Here is a 17,205-nt window from a genome sequence, read left to right as displayed (position 1 = left end):
CTCTACCCCTGCCATAGGTAACCCGCCATACTGCCTCCATATATACTTATATACATATACCCACACCCTGCCTCTACCCCTGCCATAGGTAACCCACCATACTGCCTCCATATATACTTCCTATAGGAATGGATATATTAGTACAGCAGAATTGAGATTTGTTTGATTAGGAAAAGGTTTTCCAGTCTAATTCCTAATGCTCAATGCTGCTGTAGAGAGCTGTGGTTGGAGCAGCTGGTGTGAACGTCTCAGCCTGAATTGGACAGGCCATTCCTTGTCTATGAAGAAGATAATGAGAGTATTGCCGCCGTCTGGATGGCTTTATGGTATTTCCCAATTTTCTGAGACTGCAGTGTGTGAGATGTTGTGGCCACTACAACAATCATTCAATCGTCAGATCCATCGTCATGTTTGATGGAATAACATCTGAACCTCCTGGCCATGACTATTTGTTGGCTTGTTGCAGCCATGTGGAATCTCGGTCTGATTGTACATATGTGTCTGATAAGGTGGGCAGAAGGTTTATGTGCCTTTCATTTTTAGCTTAGCATATTGCAATGAATCAGAGATAATGAATGTAGGTATTTCTTTAGGCTGTATTGTCGGATGAGGTTGATCTAACCGACTTATGAAGGCTTCAGCTTAGCTTGTTTGGACAAAGCAGAATCAGATAAAGCCCATAGCAGCGGTTGTGATTGTGTGCTGATGGTACAATTGTCTGCACGAAGGAGCGATTTAGGTTCTGGAAGCAGAAGATACAACATGGGATTGGCTGCAGGATGGAAGCTTCCTGGATACTGCTCATGGTGTTAGTCATAAGAAATGGAGACAGCTGGAGAAGATGCAGAGATAAAACTCCAACAAGGTGAGATTAGAAGAGTTACATTTGGCCTGTTTGTCATGTAACACCTGATGTGAAGTCTTTGAACATAAAACACATAAACTTGTTTGATATCACTGAACAAAGGACTGGCAGCTGCTTTGTTAATGTCAAGAATCCCACATCTTATGGCTCAGATCTTCCAGCAAGTGAGTCAGCAGCACACCTTCATAGAGCCCACCGACATACCTGACCGACAATGTGAGCTACTTTACCACCTCATAACTTCATAATGTCAGATGAAATGTATATACCAGTTTTTATTCAATGTGTGAGGGCAGTGCCTAGTATTATATATCATGTCATGCCATTGGCCATAGATTCCTGACAGAATATGACATTTTATATATCTTACATATTCATACCATGATGTATTATCTATTCTATACATCATCTATTTGATTCATAGTTACATTACTTAACATTTTCTAAGGTATATTCAGGCTGCAGGACAAGCAATACCTTTGTAATCTCTGATTCACTGCAATAAGCTAAACCTAAGTCAGGTAAAAAATAAAAGGCACCCAACCTTTCTGCCCACATTATCAGACTCAAATCTTCTTTAGCATCAATAATCAAACAGCAAATCCACATGGCTGCAACCCTGCAAGCACAACATATAGTCACAGCCAGGAGAATTACATGTTACTCCATCAAATGTGACAATGGATCTGATGATTGAATGATTGTTGGTGGCAGTTGTAGTGGCTGCAAAATCTCAGACACTGCTGACCTGGGAATTTCACACCATGCAGTCTGGAAGAATGGGAAAATAATAAAAACCCATCCAGACTGCGGCAATTCTCCCATTACAACCTTCATCATAGGCAAAGAATGGCCTCTCCAATGGCTTGACAAGAAGTTTACACTGCATGGTCCAACCATCGATCTTTACAGCAGTGTTGTACAGAAGGTAATCTCTGAACACCCAACATGAGGAACCTTGATCCAGCACCAGGAGACCAGCCGTGGTCCATAATTCTTTCAATACCCAAATCTTCAATACTCCAGTCCTATCACATGCTTCCTAATCACACCTTGATCCAGCACCAGGAGACCAGCCGTGGTCCATAATTCTTTCAATACCCAAATCTTCAATACTCCAGTCCTATCACATGCTTCCTAATCACCCTTCATGGACAGATCCCACTGCTCAAGTAGCTCTAATAAGACACGACCATTTACTTGTAACACATTGTTAGCTGTCTTGTGGATCCCAGATTAGAACTATAAAGAATTTGTATTACCTAGATGTAAAGCTGATTTTTTTGGATTCAGTCACACCTGAAAAATGCCTGTGGACAATTAGGTGACAAGGTATATGGTGATTAGCTGAACACCTGAGCTGCATACTCATCCTTGGCCAGTGATTCAGAAGGTATTAAAGACATTGGATCCAAGCAACAACCAGGCAAGTTTTCATTTTTAGAACAAGGACAGAAATGGCAGCTCATGTTATGAGTGATTGGATAGTAGATCCGTTTTAATGGCCATGGGGTGCAGCTCCATAATATTATGGGGAATTTATGGGGCAACTCTTTATTAATGGCTATGGTTTTGTAATAGGATGTCCAACAAATGTATATAGATGTAATGCCTGGTAATGTATATCATAGCAGGTGCTAGCAAATAATCAATCAATTAATCAATCAATCAATCAATCAATCAGTGTAGTGGTTTAAATAGGAATACAAGGCAGATTTAGGATTTGGTGTTCCCAAAATCAACAGATGATTGTTTTTCCACAGTTGCGTTTGACCATTTATAATCTTCTGCTACTTTTCATCCAGGTGAGAAGAAGTCCTCTGTAAGCTCTTCCTCCCACCTCCATATCATAGATATCCAGCACTTAACTATGAGAGGAAAAACAAAAACACATAACCCCTAAAACTAGGAGATATTTATTACATTTATGTCTTACAAGATACAAAAATGTAGGAAGGACATATGTTTTCTCCCATCTGATTTTTTTGACATGTAATTACATCCCAGGTAGTAATGGTGAAATAATTTATCTCCCTTCCAATGATCAGTCCATTCAATACGCTTATCCTTTATTCTCCAACAAGTTCAGATACTTCTATTTATCTTCTGAAAAACTTCTTCTCTATATATAATTCTCTGGCAGGTCCAGATATTTTCCTTATTCATTCATTGCACATGTCAGGGTAGGCATATCATTGAAGAATTGGTTGTATGACAGATCAACAACAAAAATCACTCACAATTTTTTTGTCCCAAGACGTGTGAGCAGAATCTAGTTACATGGTTGGTCAGGTTTATAGAGACTTTTGTTCAACCAAAGAACAAATATAAACACAAGAAAATGATCTTGTAAGCTTTGAACCCAAAACCTGACATTGATCCCGGAGACAAAACCTTGATAAAGCATGGCCTGATTTGTTCCAATGGTATTCCTTGTGATCCCTAAAGAAACTACATATTCCCAGGATTGTGGGGAATTCTATAAACAAGTGTTAGGGATTCCTATGTTCGGGGCTTCTTGTACCCATCCACAACTAATTCCCATAGCTGCCCGCTTCAACCTTCATGTTGTACTGTGCTTCCCCCTGTTACATAGGGGGTGAATGTCTTCATGTCGCCATGATGATGCGGATAGGTGACCCTGGCCCACAATTCTCTTTCTAAGTCATGGCTTATGGTAACATTGGACAAATTCCCTTTCTATAAAACAATTTGCACAATTTGGAAGCAAATTGCAAACATTCCACACATGTATAGTGAGATAATCACTGATACAATATTTTTTAGAATATTGAGATGGAATTCATTAGAAGGTGACGACTAAAGTGGAACTATCATCAAGATTCATCACTGTATAGCTTCTTGTGGGATTACAGATTGATGGTTTTGCAGGATCTTGCTGGATGGCCCAGTGTGGTCATCTTTCAAGAAATGCCATGTATAGAAGGGTTATTCTGTGTTTTTACACAGAGGCCTCTATAGGATAAGGAGATCTTGCAAATTGCAGAACATTCATTATTTATTTGTTTTACAACTGCAAAAGAATAAAAGAGGTTTCATTTTAGAATAAATGAGATCTAAGTTTTATCACCTCCAGGCACCTGCATCCCCTGAAGACAAAGACATCAAACAGACATATGTCCCCTGGCTGGTATTCATCTCCTCAACCCCCTGAGCTCACTGTCATAGTCAGGTCTTTTTATTTTAAATATTGACATAACATTTAGTACATCACTTTGTACTCCATACTGGGCACAGATCAGGGCATCATGGATCCATCCAACTCTTTTTATCTGAGCTAGGAAACATGAACACTTTCTATACTCAATGCTGAAAACTCAACAATCAGCCTGAACCCAGACTTTGCTCCCTATAAATGGAATAAATGACTCAAAGTTTGTGAACACCTTAATATTATAGGATATTTATGATTTCTAAACCATCATCCACTCCTCTGGGAGGTCTTTCCAAAAGAGTTTGCAGTGTGTCTAAAGAAATTTGTGGGGTCAGGTACTGATCAAGTAGGAAAGAAAATAAATATAGTAATGGCTTTTTTTGGCAACCTAAATATTTTACTGAAGAAACATAGAATTTTACCATCCTAAGCTAGACTGAGCTAACAATTAGCATGTGAGTATGAATCATACAAATGGATCACATATTGGGTGTGGTACTAATAAATCTCAGAATATATTATTCAAGACATTAGGTTGTCCCTTTTTCCTGATGCGTTTCACCATATGGCTTCCTCAGAGGAGGGTAGAGACTGAATTGAAAAAGTTCGGAGTAATGGGGGGGCTTACTTAGAGATAACAGGCTCAGATCATGGAGTAGTATAGGAGTATCCCAGTTGTTGGCTCAGGAGAGCAACCCTAATTAAAAGGGTCCTGATCATTGGATTAATCTAATGGTGGTAAACATCGGGATAAAAAGCAGAAATGCTAAAGAGATGGAGAATGGCAAAAGTCTCAGTTGAAGCTGCGGAGCAGAGGGCACTAGCTATGAAGCCCTCCTTAGTATCCCCATCAGTACTGGTCCTGGCTCACTATTCCAATTTGTCCTGAAAACGTTCAGTAGGGATCTGTGTAGGACATTTTAGTTTCTTCACACCAACTGGTGACCCCATGTTTTTATGGAGCTGGCTTTGCTTGCAGGAGCACAGTCATGGGGGAACAGGGAAAGGGTCTTCACCAAACTGTGACCATAAGGTTGGAATATCAGTTTATATTGTCGTTGTATGCTGAAGAATTAACAAGACCCATTAACACCACCATTGGGTAAGGTAGGTTCACATACTTTAAAGCATATTGTGTATATTCCAGAGAGATTGTTTTAGCCTAGCTGAACAGACCTAGAAGATGTAAAAAGAGGAACCGTGTAAGGTGAACCCTGAAATATCATTATTACCAATATTACCAATATTATTATTATTTTGAAGAAGCAGTGATTGCACCTATTTAATGTACAGCGCTGCATAATATGTTGGTGCTATATAAATCCTGTTTATTAATAATATTAATAATAATAATTGAACTTCGGGGGTATTCTTGGGAGCTGTATCATCCTATTATGGAAGGTAAACCCAGCCTATAAACCTCACTTCACACTTCTGCTTCCTTCTTTCTCACTGCCACCCTTACCCAGAAATCCTGATCATAGATGGAGACAGGGATGCAGAATTACCTGCAAAGTGCACGGCTTGCCTACAACTCTGCCTCTTATTGCATATCCTCATAAATGGATCCTCTGGGACCATGCAGGTCTTCTTCTCTGTCCATCAGAATCTTAATCCCCAGCCATCTGAACTCCTTTTCCCTATTGTTTTACTAATTGATGCCATGAGTGACACTAAAGTGCAAGCATTTTATCTGTGTCTATATTTGTTTTCTAAGAAATTTTTGTCTGCATAGGGAGTGTTAAACACATAGGACCAATGTCTGTAATTGTGTAGTGTGCATATACCGGACCTATGGCCTAGTCAGGGCTCTGCAGAGATGGACATCCATTAATATCCAGGGAAGTGCCAGCTGTTTGGATAGACACATTCCTGCCGATTGTTTCCACAAATCTGTGCAAATACAGAGCACTTAAGGCAACAAGCTCCCCTAATCCATCCTTACTTGGGTCACGTCTTCCAAAAAGATGAGATCAGTCAGTGTGCAGAGACTGGTGACCTGAACAGACAAGCACATCAGATAAGTGGCCCGGCCCGGGACTTCTCTCTGTACAGCATGGTGTCAGAGCCATACTTCACAGCAAGGGTGTAAAATAATTCTAATGCTGATCACATGGGTAAGAGATGAGCCAAGTCATTTTATTCAATTATATTTGCCCCATAATTACCACATTTCATCATCTGGAGATTCTGACTTTCACTGACTGAGCTGCTTAGCTGTGAAATTTACTTTACAGCAATTTACTTTTTCTTTATTGGATAGGGTGGAGTGTATTAGTAGTTGTAGTTTATTTAAAAAAGTGATTAACTGCAAAGTACAGCAATTATCCTTATTTATCTGCACTATAATAATAATTATTGAGTGGTGATCAGCCTGATTGCCACGTTATACAGAACCCCTGCCATGCACCAATTTAGGAACGCCATAGGAAACGATGGAGTACAGTGAGCTGCAATGAAAATCCAACACAAATGAATGGAACTTCTGATGCACCACTATTCTCCATTTCCATGGAACTAAACCTGTTCTCACTTCTACAAATGTGGTGTCATAAAAGTGATTTTTAAGAATGGAGAACAAAAAAATGTCTATTCTATATATATTATTATATCCATGTGGACTCATTTCCTTTGCTCTGACAATATAAATGTTTTATTCTGAAGATGCCCATTGGCCAAAAAAGAGAGAGCAGGACAAGCTGAAACCCAAGGTGCTGTTAGTGGCAGGATTTGCAGATAATAAAACCTTGTATGATATTGAAAATAAATGTTGGGTTTATAAGCACACTACCAAATGTATTTATAGCATTGACTTTGACGTTTACTTAAACATTCCCTGATGAAGAATCAATTGCTGCCATTGAAACATATGGACCTGGTAGATTCTCTACTAGGGAATATTTCAGTGAATGTCAGAAGAGACAACGAGGACCCTTCACCTCATGTGACCAGCCAGAAGACATCTGGAAAGAGTAATTAATAAATTAAAGAAAAAATATATGTGGGAGGGGGCGAAGAAAGAATAGTCTGGAATGGAGCTTTCATCTTTTTTTTGTATATTTCTTTGAAGTCCGATTCAGCAGGCTTTGTTTAAGGGCTTCTTCTTTGTAGGACTGCAGCCAAATATATGCAACCTTCTTTTCATGCTCCAATGAGGGTAGAGAGGGCTGGGGTGGGGCTGGAACCCGGGAACACGCCGAATGCATTTTCACAGGTTCTGATTTGGGATTCAGGATTATGAGCTGCCTAATATGTCGGCGCTATATAAATACTGTGTAGTAATAATAATCTATAAGTCTCATTCACACTGGCGATGAACTTTACCCTGCAGGTGTGTTTCCTTCTCCATGACACTCACCCCCTTTATAATGAATAGAATTGTCCTTTACTCAAAGTGAATGATACAAATTTATATCCGCAAGCACAGATAATTTTTTTGTGCGTTTTCCTTGATAACTCTGTTGGTCATAGAAATGAAATGGGAATTAAATAATAGATTCCTATTGGCCAAGGCGGGATTTGAATTTTTCTCATTGCACGTCAAGTATGTAAGTAGGGCGTCAGTTCCCATCAAATGCGTGAGCGGTCACAGATTGCGCTCTCCGTTCTCTCGCGTTCCCACCCAATCAAACATCTGAACATCCTATGACAGTTAAAGTCGTTATTGCTCCGGCTTTAATGGAAATGAACTCTGTGGTGACACGGGCGTCCGATTACACAACACTTAGCGGCTCTAATTAAACGCTGTTTGATCACATCGCCTCATTAGCAGCCCGCGCTGGAGATGTGAAGCCGTCTCAATGTCTTGGGAAATGTGTGCACACTCTTTAACATTCCTGGAGCCCTGAGAGCGTGACTTGGAGGAACACAGACAGCCACGTGTTAAATGAGATTATCTCCACCATTACAGAGCCAAAGCTGATGATGGGCCCATCTGTCTGCCCACCCTGGGCCCTAAGTGTGGGAGAGGATTCCATTCCGCAGGGGGGATTAATAACTCTCTTATCTGCACCTATATCTCAGCCTCCCCTACAAATAAATACTACACATTTTATCGTGACACCACCATGATTTATTGGCACACTCACTGCAAAACCTGCCCAGAAATAAACATCATATTCATTAAACTCCCATTAAGATCTATTCTGTATTTCTAGAGATAAATCTCATTTCTCAATGTACTATATAATATGACGGCCGGAGCAGAATGTGAGATAGAACAGAGGTCTCAGGAGGGTGGACGCGCGTTCAGCGATGAGTTCACTGAATGTCTCAGCTTCTCCAAGAACCATAAAATGTCTTTCATTAAGTACAATTCCCTCATTTTGTGCGGCCATTGTGTCCTTGTGACGCATTATTATTATCATCCACATGCTAGAAGACAGAGAGACATGTTTAGCTCCAAAACAGTTTGGTGACAGACGCCTCTCCCTCCTGGCGCTTCAATTCTTTTCTCATTTTAATAATAGGGGTAGAATTATTAAATATGCTCAAAAGATTTGTGCCCTAAAGAATTGGGGACAACAACTTGGACACCCATTGTACTCCATCGTATCTAATATTACGGACATTTCATTAACCAACTACCACAATATTCTAAGCCAAACTGTGACCAATAAACCAGAAAAAGTTCCGTGTAGAAGAGATGGTGCTAGTACAGGGACAGTGTATAAAGGATGGTGCTAGAACAGGAGGGGCATATAAAGGTGAGATCCTGGCACAGGGGTAGTATATACAGGGATAGTAATGACACATGGTATATAATAGTATGGTGTTGGCACAGGGGGGTGGTATATAAAGGAATGGTGGAAGTGCATGGACAGTATACAGAAGGATGGTACTAGAGTGGGGGTGGTATATAAAGGTGAGATCCTGGCACCAGGGAGTATTACTGGTAATAGAGTGAGAGTTGATATATAGAAGGGATTATTCTGGCATAGGGTGGTATACATTGGTATGGTGTTGGCACTAAGTGGTATACATTGGTATGGTGTTGGCACTAGGTGGTATACATTAGTATGGTGTTTGCACTAGGTGGTATAAATTGGTACAGTGTTGGCACTAGGTGGTATACATTGGTATGGTATTGGCACTAAGTGGTATACATTGGTATGGTGTTGGCACTAGGTGGTATAAATTGGTATAGTGTTGGCACTAGGTGGTGTACATTGGTATGGTGTTGGCACTAGGTGGTATACATTGGTATGGTGTTGGCACTAGATGGTATACATTGGTATAGTGTTGGCACTATGTGGTATACATTGGTATGGTGTTGGCACTAGGTGGTACACATTGGTATGGTGTTGGCACTAGGTGGTATACATTGGTATGGTGTTGGCACTAGGTCTTTTATCAGACCCCTTCTATCAGATCTCCTTTTATCAGATTCCTTCTATCAGATCCCCTTTTATCAGACCCCTTCTATCAGATCTCCTTTTATCAGATTCCTTCTATCAGATCCCCTTTTATCAGACCCCTTCTTTCAGATCCCCTTCTATCAGAACCCCTTTTATCAGACCCCTTCTATCAGATCTCCTTTTATCAGATCTTCTTTTGTCAGGTCCACTTCTTTCAGACTCCCTTCTATCAGATCCCCTTATAATCATTTCCCCATTCTTTTTCTTCTATCAGACCATGTCCTATCAGATCCAATTCTTTCAGGCCTCCTTTTTTTTGGATCCTCATATGTTTTATCAGACCTCCCTTCAAACCCCCTTCTATTAGAGCTTTTTTCAGACCCCTTTCTATCAGATCTCCTGTTATCAGGTCCCCTTTTCAGGCTTTCTTCTATCATAACCCCATTAATCACCCCTTCTTCCTTTTATTAGATCCCCCCTAATTAGACCCTATCCTAGTGGATCCACTTCTTTCTGCCCCTTTCCATCAGCCTCATTTCTTTTTTCAGACCTCTCTTCAGACGACAAACCTTCCAGGCAACATACAATAATCAACTTATCTATATGAATTTTTCATGGCTTTTCATTGGCTTTTTTCATTTTTCATGGCTTTTGAATGTATTAGTATATATTATGGACCAATATGGAACCTCTGGAGGTGGCAGCGGATGGGTCAGTGGAGGGGTTGGGATCCTCTACCTGTTGAATCCTCCATGTTGGACTGTTGGAGTTGCTCCTGTTTGAGCTATCTGAAGTGTTAGTGAAGTGCAATGTTTTGAATACATTGAAGGGTTGAAAGAATGAAAGTTTTGGTAATCCCGAGTTCTGCTGAGATAATTGCAGTGTGATATCTAGCTGCCATGGCAAGAAACACCTCCAACCTACACTCATTGCTCTGGGCGCTCATCATTGAGATGGTCAATGTGACAAAATAACATTTGATTTAATTTGCCTTTGAGGGCAGCAATTAAATTTCTATCAGATCTCCTGTTATCAGGTCCCCTTTTCAGGCTTTCTTCTATCATAACCCCATTAATCACCCCTTCTTCCTTTTATTAGATCCCCCCCTAATTAGACCCTTTCCTAGTGGATCCACTTCTTTCTGCCCCTTTCCATCAGCCTCATTTCTTTTTTCAGGCCTCTCTTCAGACGACAAACCTTCCAGGCAACATACAATAATCAACTTATCTATATGAATTTTTCATGGCTTTTTATTGTTGAATGTATTAGTATATTTTATGCACCAATATGGAACCTCTGGAGGTGGCAGCGGATGGGTCAGTGGAGGGGTTGGGATCCTCTACCTGTTGAATCCTCCAAGTTGGACTGTTGGAGTTGCTCCTGTTTGAGCTATCTGAAGTGTTAGTGAAGTGCAATACATTGAAGGGTTGAAAGAATGAAAGTTTTGGTAATCTATAGGTCCCGAGTTCTGCTGAGATAATTGCAGTGTGATATCTAGCTGCCATGGCAAGAAACACCTCCAACCTACACTCATTGCTCTGGGCGCTCATCATTGAGATGGTCAATGTGACAAAATAACATTTGATTTAATTTGCCTTTGAGGGCAGCAAATAACACAAAATCCCTGCAGAATTACTCTAAGTAGAGTTGAGGTGAAAGAATTTATCATCAGGGAAACGTACTATAGCATTGTCCAACCATATCCAGGAGAATTTCTGTTTTTGAGTTCTGGTAGGATCAAGGCTTCCTTGTACAGGGACATTTATATCCAAGAAGATTTGTCTGGGGAGTCGAGCTTAGATGAATTGCCATGCTCACTCCTGACAGGTGAAGTGATCACATGGATGATCCGGTTACAATGACCTGACAAGGGTGGGGGTTATTGTTATATAATAGAGCGAAGGTGAGCAGACTGTTCTTGAAGGTGATGTGTTGGAAAAACAGGGAAGTGTTCAGATCTGAGCGACTCTAACAAGGACCAAATTGTGGTGGCACAATCCAAAATGTCCGGTTTCGTGGGGTATTTCTGGTGTACAGTGGTACCCACCCAAAATGGTCCAAGGAAGGACAACTGGTGTGCGGGTAACAGGGTCACGGGTGTCCAGGGTTCATTGATGAGGGTCAGGGGAGAGACCAGGCTGCCTGGTTCAATCCCAAAGAATAAATATGATAGCATGAACAGCGACATACCTAAGGTTAGCTATGAGAGAGAGATGCCAGAACACGAAATACATCACCAATTGTTGTGTACAGAGCTTTGTAGCCAGAGCAGTCGGAATGCCCATGCTGACCCCTGCCCACCAATGACAGTGCTTACAGTGGGGACATGAGTATCGGAATTTACCATTGGAGCAATGGAATGACTGGTCTGTTTAATTATGTTCTGTCTTAGATCATGTGGATGGCTGGGTGCATTATTTACCTGGGGAAGAGATGGCAGCAAGATGCGTTATGGGAAAAAGCCAGGCTAGGGGAAGCAACAAGATGCATTATGGGAAGAAAGTAAGCTGGGGGAGGCAACAGGATGCGTTATGGGAAAAAGCCAAGCTAGGGGAAGCAACAAGATGCATTATGGGAAAAAGCCAAGCTAGGGGGAGGCAACAAAATGCATTATGGGAAGAAGGCAAGCTGGGGAGGGGGGCAACGAGATGCATTATGGGAAGAATGTAAGCTGGAGGAGGTAGCAGGATGCATTATTGGAAGAAGGCAAGCTGGGGGAGGCAACAAGATGCATTATGGGAAGACGGCAAGCTGGTGAAGGTAGCAGGATGCATTATGGGCCATTGGGGGCATCTGGATGTACTATTAGAAGAAGGCAGGCAGTTTTGCTGCCGGATACCACAGGACATCCTCACAGGTCTAGTGGAGTCCATGCCTTGAAGGGTCACAAGGGGGAACCTATACAATATTAGACAGGAAGTTTCATTGCTTTGGCTGATCATTCAGTATATGGATTTATACAGCTGTTTGCTGCAAAAACTATGGAATAGCGGCCGCCCATGCCTTGTTTTTTGCCATGCCCTGGTGACCCGCTGTAGAGTACGTTGGCAACACTTTGCAATCTGTTAATAAGCACATTCATAGCATAACATTGGGCGTTGACACGCTTTGATTTCATAATAAAAGCCCAGCCCTCCTCCTAGGATTTACACTTCACATCTTCTGAGAAACTACATTTGTTTCAGGCAGTTAAATAACAATTTAGCATTTCTGTTTATGACACGGCCAGATCTTCGATTTCATGACAATACGCCGTGTTTACTCACATCTGCCAGATTTTATCATTCGCAGCAGACGCATCTTCAGAAACACTTCTGTGATGGTTTTATATGACAAATGAACTTGCTAATTCGGGTTTTGGAATTTATACTTTGTTTTTTGGACCCTCAACTATTGCGATCCCTTCAAAGAACAGCGGGCTAGTTATTCCTCTGCTGCCATCAGTTCATCCTCCATCTACAGAAGTGGTCATCAAATAACCGACAGCCGTTGGTTTATTCACCATTTTTACAAATATCGCCCCCTTTACAACGACCTGTGTACAGTGCTTTGATTGCTTTAAATTAGAGATCCAGAAGCTTAATTCACTTGAGCAGAGTAACAAAGCAAGAAGTAATAAAGATTTTCTAGCCACCTTCACCACACTGAGCTGTTGGTAGTTGGGCCATGGACTCTCATTGTAGTTGCTGGTTATCACTTTCAAAGTGGTGAACGCCCTCTGGCGTCTGGTGATCTATAAAGTGATAATTAGACTGATGGCTTTTTTATATATATGGTGAGAGTGTCAGTAAAATGAAAAAGTCACATTAATTATAAATGGGAGATCACAGGGAGGCCACAGTTTCAGCATTGTTTCCCCCAAATTCTGCACCTCTTCGGCAGGCCCTTTCTAGTCACCATTGCCACTTTCTAATATGTTTCACCAGGACCGAGCTTCTTCTGTAATCTACTGCTCCACCAACAATGCATATTCCAGGTCCTGCTATCTGTATTTCATGAAGGGGGCGTCCCAGAAGACAGTGGAATGGAGGGGCTTGTGTCACTAATGCCAAGGCAGAAGATCTGGTCAGAGGAGATAACAAAAATCTAATTGAAGGGTCAACTTGTAAGATAGCACAGGCAATGTTTGTGCACGGTGGGAGGGGGGGTGTACAGTAGTTGTTGATCTTGTGCTGAACTGTTGCCCAGTTCCCGATCTTGTATTTGTTTACATATTTCACATTTTTCAGCTGTTTCATTTGAATTTTACATTACAGATTACCGACATTTTCAGAGGGTGTTTTTCTAAGGTAAGAATAGCTAAAAGGCTTCAGCTTGGAATCCAGTAATTGGTATTTAGCAGGAATTTTTGCTTACACATTTTCTGAGGGCTTATAATGTGTGACACATTTCTCCTGTTTAACTGATTGCTTTTCACACCCTGGCCCTAGACACATCATATGACTTCTCCATCTTCTAATAAGGTATATCATCACGGCCAGCCACTGAACTGTGAAAGGGTTAGCTCAGTCCGGAATGAATACCTTTATATACTTCGAATTCTTGTACATGGAGGCTGATGGCTGATGTATGTTTTTGGGACACTGGTAGGGAGCCCTGGCTGCGTTCCCAATAAATTGTCATTTTTCGTGTTCTCATCGCACTCATTAGCTCATATTGCTGAAGAGGGAATCCGATCACTGCATTTCAATACATGAAACATGAAGACTCGGACAAGAGCTTAATTTGTTGTTTAACCCAACACTGGAATGATCTAAGACTGACCATGGACCATGACCATGGAGTGACTGTGGGTGGTGGTTGCATCTCAGACTCTGCATCACTCCTGAGAAATTCACGCACTGTAATCTCTAAAGGGGAAAGATATTGGTGCAAAAAAACAAAAGTTCTGTTAATGAGAAGTATCAAAGAAGCATGGCGGGAGTGCTTAATAATACCTAGCAGAAGGAACACAAGATAGAGAACCTTGAAGAGGATGGAATACAGCAGAAAATCAGCTGAGTAAAGGGGAAAGTATGCACTAAGTATGGGAAAATGAGGCTACAGGGGGTGTGAATATGTGTCCTCCTTTATGTCTTTAGGATTAGGGTTAGGATTATGGGTATTGTTAGGTTAAGGGTTTTTGGTAAATTCGGGTTATGGTCAGGTCAGTGGGTTAGGGTGTGGGTTAGGGCTGGGTTAGGGTTATGTCTGAGGCTTTGGTTACGGTTAGGTCTGGGGCTTGGGTTAGGGTTGGAACTGGGGTAGGGCTGGGTAGGGGTTGGGTTAAGGTTAGGGTTGAGTTAGGGTTGGGACTGGGTTAGGGTTTGGTTTGGGGCTGGGTTAGGGTTATGTCTGGGGGCTGGGTTAGGGTTATGTCAGAGGCTTGGGTTAGGGTTAAGTCTGGGGCTTGGGTTAGGGTTGGGGCTGGGTTATGGTTATGTCAGAGGCTTGGGTTAGGGTAACACAAGAAGTAGTGACAGCCTGCTGATTATTTCATCCTTGAGATCCTTAAACAAACACAATTTCCATTTTCATTCAACTGTGTGGACCCAGTATAATGCATGGGATCACCTGTGCACCGCTAAAATGGCGTCAGTGCTTCAAGTGTCATGTACGGAGGATTTGCCAGCTTTCAATGTATTATTTTCTATCACATTTTGAGGAGGTGACTGAGGACTCCATTGCTTACAGACCTGGCAGTGTCCTCATTCCCGGGTCCCTGGCTTAGACCTCATATCCGCCCTCCATGACATCTCTGATTAGGATCTGGACCATGTAGGTTGTTTTGGATACAAAGGCGTCACTACTTACATTGGAGTAAAGCTCTGGAGATGGAAGTGCTGGCGGCCTTTTCTCTCATCACATGACAGTTGCTAAACACAAGAACAATAAACTGAAGTTACTTTTTAGCAGCTCCAAGCCTGTCAGGGATTTAGTCCTGGATGGCGTCCAGCGCTCATTGTGTTATGCAACGGTGTTAATCTGGTTAGCAGAGTGTTGTGTGCCGGCACTGCGTATCATATGTATGTTTGTGTGTTTATTAGTGGAAACTTCCCAAAGGCATCTGAGAGTGAGAAGAACTGCATGAGAGCACCCAGACCCCGCTGCACCCACAACAAATCCAGAGCTGGCATTGGTGCCTGTGCAGATGGGATTTGTAGGGTTGGAGGAAGTATTGCAGATTGCTGATTATCATTTAATGAGGCTCGGATGTTTCAGCACTTTCATGCATGTTTCAACTACAGAAAATATTGAAAGTTTAGGGAATTTGCCACCTGACTGTCCATGACACATGTGAATATTTGGTGAATCATTCATACCCTGAGCCCTGATATGAAATATCTAACCCAACCATTATCACTAAACAGTGACCTGAAGCCGGCCTCTCACTTCAATATTATGGAACCATCCCTCCGTGTGATCTTATCACTTAAACTGAATGTAAACCCTGACAATGAAATTCCTCACTTTTGGTTATATTTGTGTGCAAAAAATACCGGCTGACCCTGCCAGCAATTCAGAGATCCTCTAACATCCTGAGCGCTCTGGACTGTGGGATACAAAACACCTCCCTGTATGTTACGTTGATGAGGAGAGGGAGGTGTTCTGTAACCCAAATTTAGGATGAATGGCAACTCCCATACAGCACAGTGAGTGCGTATTGTCACTCTAATACAGGAAATTGTTACTGGCAGGATCACCAGTTAAAAACCTAAAAAAAAAAGAAATGGGCCACCACCTCCAAAGACTTTTAAGCTGTAGCATTTTGTTTAAATCCCCGGACATTCCTGCAGAATCTTAGAATCTTTGATGGTTGTGGGTGGGTGGCATGCTATATTTACTTCCATCATCTGATCCATGCCGACATGAAAATTAAATTATGAAACAAGATTATGGTTTGCACAAAAAAAAGCCAGCTTCACCCTATTCACTGAGCTTGGCAAGTATGGAATGTGAATTTCCTCAGGTATTCAGCCCCTCCGCGTTCTAGGAATAACCAGATAATAATTGCCATGTCTGTGAGGCTAAGATGAGGGAAGGGGCAGAGAATCATTTGGAGAATCCCCTGGAATTCCCCTAAAATGGCACCGCCGCTGACCACTTAACAGCTCTAAATACATTGACAACTCCAGCTCCCCCCCCCAGGGTGACAGAAGTGGGGGCAGCCCAGGTGGGGATGTCAGGTGAGACGCCTTAATATCTGCTAGGGGAGAGACCCTCACCTGGATCCCAGATGTGTGTGGAATGTTAGTGAGCTGCGTGCGTGAGATCTCCCCGCTGCTGGATTATTAGGAGGTAACACAATACGAAGCCATTCCTCGGCCTTTATAGTCTGCAGAGGAGGATTGAAGATGCTAAAGAGGAAACATTTTTCTTTAATGACAAGTGTGCAGAGCATGGAGCCCATCCATCATGGCGCTGGACCCTTTGTCCGCCCTTTGATGACTCGCTGACTCCGGTTTCCATTACAAGTAATGCTTTGCACATTACCCTCTCCCTATCATAAATATGGGGCATTAAAGGAAAAATGTGCCCTGGCTTTCTGCAGGATTTCAGGCTGTGACATATGGGAAAATTGGAGAAGCCAATAGATCAGGCCGGACTTCTTATGATGATACAACAATTTGTTTTATCGTTCTGTGTAATGTCATCGCTGTACCCCGGAGTCATCTGTTCAGCCATCACTCACAGGCCTGATATAAAACATAGGCCAGACCAGGAAAAACTGCAAAAAGTTCCAGCATGTGGCTGTAATTGTATTTACCACCTGAACTATGGTGTGCTTACAGGGTATAAAAAGGGGAACCACCCAGCTCTAACAACAG

Source organism: Pyxicephalus adspersus, chromosome 4, assembly GCF_032062135.1.
Source record: "Pyxicephalus adspersus chromosome 4, UCB_Pads_2.0, whole genome shotgun sequence".
NCBI classification, from domain to species: Eukaryota; Metazoa; Chordata; class Amphibia; order Anura; family Pyxicephalidae; genus Pyxicephalus; species Pyxicephalus adspersus.
Note: the sequence above shows the minus strand (reverse complement) of the source record.